Source organism: Dipodomys spectabilis, unplaced genomic scaffold, assembly GCF_019054845.1.
Source record: "Dipodomys spectabilis isolate Male_0828 unplaced genomic scaffold, ASM1905484v1 ptg000414l, whole genome shotgun sequence".
In the NCBI taxonomy this organism is placed as follows: Eukaryota; Metazoa; Chordata; class Mammalia; order Rodentia; family Heteromyidae; genus Dipodomys; species Dipodomys spectabilis.
Window position 1 is genome coordinate 3,905,087 of NW_024871091.1, and position 8,508 is coordinate 3,913,594.

The window sequence follows — 8,508 nt, forward strand, 5'->3', positions numbered from 1 at the left end:
TAAACAAAGGAGGAGGCTGCAATGCTTGGTAAGAAATGTATGCATTATCCTGCCCATGTAATTGTAACCCCTCTGTACAGTATGTTCACAAATAAAATAAAATAAATTAAAAAAATAATAATTCTTTGAACTAAAGCTAAAAAAAAAAATTAAAAGTTGGGATTAGCCAGAGGATATATCTTTAAGGTAGAGCAATGGCCTACTACTTGCAAAGTCTAACCTTCAATGCTCAGTGAGTGTTGCAAAACAAAACAAAACAAACAAAAGTTCTTATGTGAAAAACCTCTAAAACATGCTGAAAACTTTTTTAGAACATGATTAAAGAAATAAAAGAGATTCTAAATATCTGAAGATATATTGTGATCATATATTGAAAAATTCAATCCATCAAAAGTGCCAATTCTCCCTACATTGATATAACCATTAATAAATTTTTTGTCAAAATTAAAGTATGACTTTTAGATGAACATAAATCATAATTCTAAAATTTATATGAAAAGACAAAGGAAGCATAATAAACAAGCAAAAAGAAGTTGGTAAGAGACGGTCTATGCTGGGTTAACACCTATTTCTTGGCTAACGTATTACAGAGGAAAAGATACATTTAAAATCTCCAGAAAGGCTGGGAAGGTGGCTCCATGGTAGAGCGCTTGCCTTGCATGCATGCGGCCCTGGGTTCGACTCCTCAGCACCACATAAGCAAAAAGAAAAAAGGCAGAAGTGGCTCTGTGGCTCAAGTGGTAGAGTGCTATCCTTGAGCTGAATTGCTAAGGGACAGCGCCCAGGCCCAGAGTTCAGGCCCCATGACCAGACCCCCCCCCAAAAAAAAGAGTCTCTAAAATCTCCAAAAAGGTCCCCAAAACACATTCGACTTTGTTTTTACAATGAAGAAAAGGTAGTCTTTCCAACAAATATTTCTAGAGTATTTAGGTATGCATATGCTAAAAAGGATGTAAGATTTATACTTTATTTTTTATTTTTTTGGTGGGTCATGGGGCTTGAACTCTGGGCTTGTGTGCTGTCTCTACACTCTTCAGCTCAAGGCAAGTGCTCTACCGCTTGAGCCACAGTGCCACTTCCAGTTCTCTAGTGGTTTATTGGAGATAAGAGTCTCATGGACTTTCCTGCCTGGGCTGGCTTTGGACCATGATCTTCTCAGCCTCCTGAGTTGCTAGGATTACAGGCGTGAGCCACCAGCACCCAGCCAGATTTATACTTTATTAAAGATTAATTTACACTATACTGGGAACTTAAGTGTATAACATAAAAATATTGAACATCTTAGAAAAAAAACATAGGTGTCTCTCTTGAGGATGTAAGCTCTGGAAACATTTCTTATATTTAACACCAAATGAAAAATTGGACCCCATCAAACTGAACTCTTTTTCTTGCTAAAAGGCTTTGCCAAGAAGATGATAAGACAAGTAACAGATTGAGTATAGGTTGGAGGAAAAGATGTGCATACCACATATCATATAAAGAACTAATATTGGGAACAGAGAAACAATCTCAAACTCAACAATAAAATCCAACAACCTAGTTGTTAAATGAACAAAATGCACCATCACTCTTTTTGCTAAAAATGGCAAATGAACATGTGGAAAGAGTCTCAGCATCACTAGACATTAGGGAAATACAAATCTGGCATTACTGCATATCTATTAGGATGGGTAAAAGTTAAGAATAGTAACAATACTGGAGAAAGTATCACACAATATGTGGAGGAACTGTCACACATATATCACTGGTGAGAGTATAAAATGGTACTGTCAGTCTGTAAAAGAGTTTGACAGTTTCTTTAAAAAACAAAATGCCACTATTGTATGACATAGAAACAGAAACACTGACACATTTATCTCAGCAAAAAGATGTTTCATTGGTATAACCTATACATAAATGTTTATAAAAAACTTTTTTTATTGCAAATACTGGAGCACAGGTATCATTCAATGGGTCAATATTTTTAAACTATAGCACACCTACACCATGAAATATTACGCAGCAATAAAAATGAGCAATTGATACCTACAACAACACAGCTAGCTATCCAGATATCAAAAAGGCTTCTCAAAAGCTAGATCCAAAATATATTAGTACAAAATAAATTATACAGATCTCTAGGAATCCATACATGGAAAGGATCAGAAGGCACAATGCCTATATTTATCTGATCACACAAAATAATAATTGTTATATGAATTCCAAGAAATAGAAACAAGAAGGCTTTTTTTCTTTTTTGCTGTTTTTTTTGTTCTGTTGTTTATTTATCTATATTTAGGAGAGCAAACGGAGGCACACAAATGGAGGGACAAAGGGTGAACAAATGCAGCAATAGTACTCCTGGACATTATGTTGAAATTGAACTATACAAGTTGTGAGTGGGAATAGGATGGAGAAAGTGGGAGAGAGCATGGGAGGGGGTGACATTGTCCAAAAGGAAATATACTCTTTACCTGACTTATGGAACTGTAACCCCTCTGTATCCATCACCTTCATAATAACAATTAAAAAATTTAAAGCTTCTCCAAAAAGCTTCATGATGTCTCACTGTACTTATTTATAAGAGTCTTGAAAAATTATTAAAAAAATCAAAAAATATTAAAATGCAGAAAGATTGCTGCTTGCTATAGGTCAGGTCAGGAGGGAAATGGATATGGCTATGAAAGGGAAAAGTAAGGTAATGAAGGTGTACCTTGACTGTATCAATGTCAATACTCTGATGGGTACAAGAATTAGAAGCTAGCCTGGACTACACAGTGAGACATTTTTGCAAATAAATAAATAAAATAAAATGTGTAGTGACGCCATGCTTTGTGTGTCTCTGTGATCGTGTCCTGTGTCCTATGACTCGACCCCCTGGCCTGACCCTATTTTGGCATGGAACAACATAGGTGGTTGGATGCCATGCCACAGGTGTCTTGTGATCGTGTCCTGTGTCCTGTCTCCTGGCTCATCTCCAGTCATTATGGCGTCCCAATTCAGCTCTCCATTGGAACTGAATTGGTTTGTTGCTCCCATCAAGCCTATATACTAAGATGTCCTTGGACAAAATGAAAGAGCTCCATCCGGAGGGAAAATATATCAAACCAGAAACCAAAGCAGTGAATAGGGTCCTCATGACCAAGATGATAAGTGATAACTGGGAGAAAATCTGGACCTTCCAAGCAAAGTCCGACGAAGTCCTTATTGCAACCTACGCAAAGGCAGGCACCACCTGGACACAAGAGATTGTGGACATCATACAGAATGATGGGGATGTGCAGAAGTGTTAGCAGGCCAATACGTTTGACTGGCATCCTTTTATCAAGTAGACTCTGCCTCCACCCCTCAACTCAGGATTGGATCTGACTAACAAAATGCCCCCTCCTAGAACTTTGAAAACTCATCTTCCTGTTCAAATGGTACCACCTTCATTTTCAAAGATTGTCTATGTGGCTAGAAATGCATAGGACTGTCTAGGGTCCTACTGTCATTTCTCCAGAATGAATAAAATGGCAACTGACCCTGGTACCTGGGAGGAATACATTGAAACATTCAAAGGTGGAAAAGTGAGTGCTGTGGGGTTCTTGGTATGACCACATAAAGGGATGATGGGACATAAAGGACCAGCACTACATTCTCTAAACTCTCTGTGAGGACATGCCTCCATGTCCCATTTCCCAAAGAAGGAAATAGGAAGTTATAAGATCATCTATCACACCTCCTTTGAAGTCATGAAGCAAAACCCAATGGTGAACTATACCACTTTACCCACCAGTACCATGGACCTCTCCATCTCCTCTTTGAAGAGGAAAGGGATGCCTGGGGACTGGAAGGACTATTTTATGGTGGCTCAGAAAGAAGGGTGTGACAAGGACTACCAGAAGAAGATAGCAGGGAGCACTATGACCTTTCGGACAGAGATCTGAGACCAACAGAGGGTTCTGGCCCACACTTTCTGGCTAGATTTCACCTACTTGAGTCTTATCTTCTACCATACTTAAAGACCTCCTTTACCCACACTAGCTGATCCACACTCATTGTAGGTCCTGTGTCACTATGATCAGTCACCAAAGACTTCTCTAGGAAGTCATTAAAATGTAATCAGCCCCTGGTTGAATGTTTTTAATTAAGCTACAAGATCTCTCATGAAGACACCTCCACATGATAATGTACTTGCTGTCCTAGAGCAAAATAAACACAACTTAAATCCAAAACTAGTCTACAACTGTCTAATCTCCCACATGCAAAATTCACAAAAACAGAAATAATAAGAACAAAATTTGAACATCAGAGAAAGAAAGTGAATAACAACAAGAGAAAAATAAGAATTGAGTACTAGGGACTCTAAACATTCACACAGTGAGACCAAAGGAGAATATTCATAAGAGAGGATCACAAAGGCCCAATAGCTATGTGCATATGATCGTATAAAATTATATTTATCAAAGTGAGCTCCAAGAAATAGAAACAAGAGCTTTTCTTATTTTGTCACATTTTTCTAATTTGGGGAGGGGAAGGGAAATAACAAAATGCTGAAACAAGGATACAGGTTGACCCATTGTAACAATGAGATGTATAAGACTATGTTGAAAACAAAATTTACAACTTCAAGAGGAGGGGAATGAGGAGTTGGGGAGGTGGGGAGGGAAGGGATGGTAAGAGAAAAACAAAGGAAGAGGTGACATTGCACAAGAGGAAATGTACTCATTACCTTACTCATGTAATTGTAACCCCTCTGTACAGTATCTTTAAAATAAAAATATATTTAAGAAGAAAAAAGAATTAATCCATTATCTAAGATGAACAAATTACATGAATGGACATTTCTAAATAAATGCAAAACATTGCCAACGGGGGAAAAAAAAAGGCAGAGCTAGCATGAAGACCCAAGAACTGCAGGTTGTCCTTAACATTACTAGATCATCATTCTAATTACAGCTGTTATACCAGATGTGGTTTCATTAATGAAGTAAACCAACATATTGTGTGGTAACAGAGGCAAAACACATCAGGGATCTTGGATTCTGGGTCTCCATTTTGGTCCTTTTTGTGTCTAGTCCATCTATGCAGGAAGCTGCCATGCAAGCTACTTGAAGTAGTTCAACTGTGATCCAGTATATGTGACACTGAAGTGTCAGGAACAAATACGGATGATATATTGGATAGGTGATTCTGAGTCCTTGGTGAATCACAGCACAGACATTTTGATTTGGGAGCAGAGATATGTCATCTTCTACAGGAAATATCCTTTTGATTAATAGATTCTGACTTGTTTGGGGGGCATGTAACCTAAGTTTCCCCTCATAAATTGGGTGTTGCGGGCTGGGAATGTGGCCTAGCATGCATGAAGCCCTAGGTTCAATTCCTCAGTACTACATAAATAGAAAAAGCCAGAAGTGGCGCTGTGCCTCAAGTACTAGGCTATTGCAGCCTTGAGCAAAAGAAGTTGAAGGACAGTGTCCAGGCCCTGAGTTCAAGCCCCAGGACTGGTAAAAAAAAAAAAAAAAAAAAAAAAAAAAAACCAAAAAACATAAATTGGGTGTTGTCTGACTCAGTGAGACACAAAGTCATTTTGAACAGTAGCATTCACTAACCCAGTGGAAGTTGGACATGTAGCTCAGAACCAGTCAGGTCCTGGAGGCTTAATTAAGTTGATTGAGCACATAGTCAAGATAACCACCATCCTTAGTTCTGTTTGTTGCCTTACCTCTATTGCTGTGAATGTAGGAAGTTAGAGGAAATTCTCTGTGATCTGTTATGAAGAAAAGAACTTGAGGATTCATTTGACCATATTGTAGACAATACTCAAAAGGTCACACATGAACCTCCCTAGTACACTCTGGAGGAACGTAGAAGAAATTTGTGGGCACCTGCTGAGCTGAGCTTTGCACTAAGAGAAACTGATGGGTAGAGATGTACTCTTCCCACGTCATTTTATAAGTCCTAATACTGGCTGCTGTAAGGATAACTCATCTTTTTTTCCACTTATCAAGTATCTAGAATACATTCAGTGTTAATATTTATTTTAGTTTATTTTTTTAACAATTACACACAGTTCTGTTGAATACATGCACCATAATTTATTTAATTAGTTCTCCATTAGGATAATTCATATTTCAGTCAAGACAGCACACTTTTCAAAATGGAAGAAAATTATAAAAACAATGTATGAATACTTATCCATCTTTTATTTGCTTCCCTGCCTCTATTTCTTACCGTATGAACTAGGACCAAAGGGGTGCCTTATATTAACTGACTTCATAAATAAAAACTGCTTTAAAATGAAAAAGAAAAATTTGTGAAGGGAAATCATCTCAATAATGGAAAATTCTGTAAGTATACCATCATTATGCCTAAGAAGAAGGATGTCTGGAAGCATAGATCTACACTGATCTGTGATTTCAACCGATAGTTTATTAGGGAGTCAGAAAAATCTAAAATAGAAAAAGTGATAACAAGTAATGCTAGAGAAAAGGCCAGTAGGTTGGGGGGGGGGGGGAAGTGGGAGAAAAACGAGGGAGAGGATAACATAGTTCCACAAGAAATGTACACATTATCTTACATATGTAGCTGTAACCCCTCTGTACATCCCCTTGACAATTAAATTAAATTAAAAAAAAAGAAAAGGTCGGTGAGTAGACACAGTGAGTGGGCATAAAAAGGGAAGCTATTTACCTTCATGCAGTTGTTTGTCAAACAATATCCTCAGGTGTATCTTAACACTCACATGGATAAATTTACCTGTACTCTCCAAGTCAGACAGAAAGATCATTCCACAAGTTGCTTATGTCATTACCCAATATATTTATGAACAAAGTAGCTATTGTGGCAGGGTAAAGAACCACATACCATGTGTAATATGGAGTTCAACCCAAGGATGATCTCACTGTAGCCACTACTGATTGCCAGACTTACCAAGAGCAAAAATTACAGTGAGCTTGTAATATGGTATCATTCTCCAGAAGTATCATTTAGCTTCCACATGGTAGATCAATTGCATTGGGTTACATGTATTAAAGGAAAATGAATGTTCACCCTGAAAGACAATCTGGACAGTCCTGTCTGTAACACTTTTAGTATAACCATTCTGTGTGTCTTCTAACCCATTGTGATATTCAGTATGGCATTGCTCTGACTGAGGATTTTATTTTATAGATAATGAGGTATGGCAATGGACTCATGGTGAAGATTTTATGAATTGTCCACAATCACTGAAGCTGATGGTGATGATAGAGAGCTACAGTTTCTACTTTACCATCATGGATTCTTATTTGTTTCCATAAGTTCATTTGTTCTTGTTGTTTCTACTTGTGTACATTGCAGATCACCCTCATGAGTTCCAGTATGTCCCAGCCTTTCCCATGTCATGACTTTCTTTGCTGCCTGACTGGCAGCCTGATGAGCTCATGTCCAACAGCCATGCAGGAACAATTTTTTTTTATCAGTCATGGGGCTTGAACTGTGGGAGTGGGTTCTGTCCCTCAGCTCTTCAGCTCAAGGCTAGCACTCTACCACTTGAGCCACAGCACCATTTCTAGTTTTCTGGTGGTTTATTGGAAATAAGAGTTTCACGGCTTCTCCTGCCCAGGCTGGCTTTGAACTGCGATCCTTAGATCTCAGCCTCCTGAGTAGCTAGAATTACAGGAGTAAGCCACCGGTGCCCAGCCCATAGAGCAAACTCTTACATACACAACACAACCAGATCACACTGTGGCATATCATCCAATTCCCATGAATATTTTGTTTTGTATCATTCATAGTAGTTCAGCTTCTCTGATCAGACCATAATATATATATGTATATATATGTATATATATATATATATATGTATGTGTGTGTGTGTGTGTGTGTGTGTGTATCATTCATAGTAGTTCAGCTTCTCTGATCAGACCATAATATATATATGTATATGTGTGTGTGTGTGTGAGAGAGAGAGAGAGAGAGAGAGCTATGTAAGTTTTCTATGCATTTTCTTCTATGTCTGATGATTTAGTTAGTAAGGTTTGTTTGCTTTACCTTTAAAAGATAAAAATAGTCATTTCTGCTTGTGGCAGTTTTCTTCTGTCTTTGCTCCTGGAGTGTGCTGCTTTTAAGCATAATTTAGCATTTCAAATTCTAATTAAAATGGCAATGCAGTGAAACTAAAAGTAAAACTAGCAAGTAGTATGTCCCTTTGGCCTAAGATTTTATATGGGTCAGGTAATTTCATGGTTGTGTTTTCATATAATCTGTCATGTTTTTATGCCTGTGTGATTTAGAAAAAAAGGAATTTATAAGGAACATTAAAATGACTGTCAAAATGGACACATCAGCATCTGCTTAATTGTGAGATGCAGAATATACAATACACTCAGTGCAAAATTAATCTAGTTAGAGACTTTATACATATACTCTGGCTTCCTCGTGAGCTCAGCTCAATCTCCCTGGAAGATTACAGTCAGCAGGAAAAGCTATAGCAATTCCACAGATCATTTGGTCAGATACTTTCTTCTAACACTTTTAAAGATGAGAAAAATAAAAGCTTAG

At 37.8% G+C, this 8,508-nt stretch overlaps 1 pseudogene; it reads left to right on the top strand.

Moving 5' to 3' along the window:
• The first annotated feature begins 3,035 nt into the window (after window positions 1–3,035).
• Window positions 3,036–3,908, top strand: LOC122097092 (annotated as a pseudogene).
• The last annotated feature ends 4,600 nt before the right edge of the window (window positions 3,909–8,508 follow it).